Source organism: Penaeus monodon, chromosome 25 (genome assembly GCF_015228065.2).
Source record: "Penaeus monodon isolate SGIC_2016 chromosome 25, NSTDA_Pmon_1, whole genome shotgun sequence".
Lineage (NCBI taxonomy): Eukaryota > Metazoa > Arthropoda > Malacostraca > Decapoda > Penaeidae > Penaeus > Penaeus monodon.
The window spans coordinates 21,469,431-21,469,748 of NC_051410.1; positions in this window are offsets into that span (position 1 = coordinate 21,469,431).

Here is a 318-nt window from a genome sequence, read left to right on the forward strand (position 1 = left end):
CCCCCCCCTAAAGAAAAATAATAATAATATATTATTATTAAAATTAGATATATTTTATATAAAATTTTAACAAAAAATAAAACACACAAAAAAAACCCCAAAATTTTATTTATTTTTATTTTTTTAATTTTATATATATATAAATTTAAAATTAATTAAATTTTAAAATTTTAAATAATTTATTTTTATAATAATAAATATTTTATTATAAATAATTTTATATAATAATATATATAATATATATTAAAATATATAAAAAAAAAGTTTTTTTAATTTTTAAAAATTTTAAAAAGATATATATTAAAAATTTATAAAAAT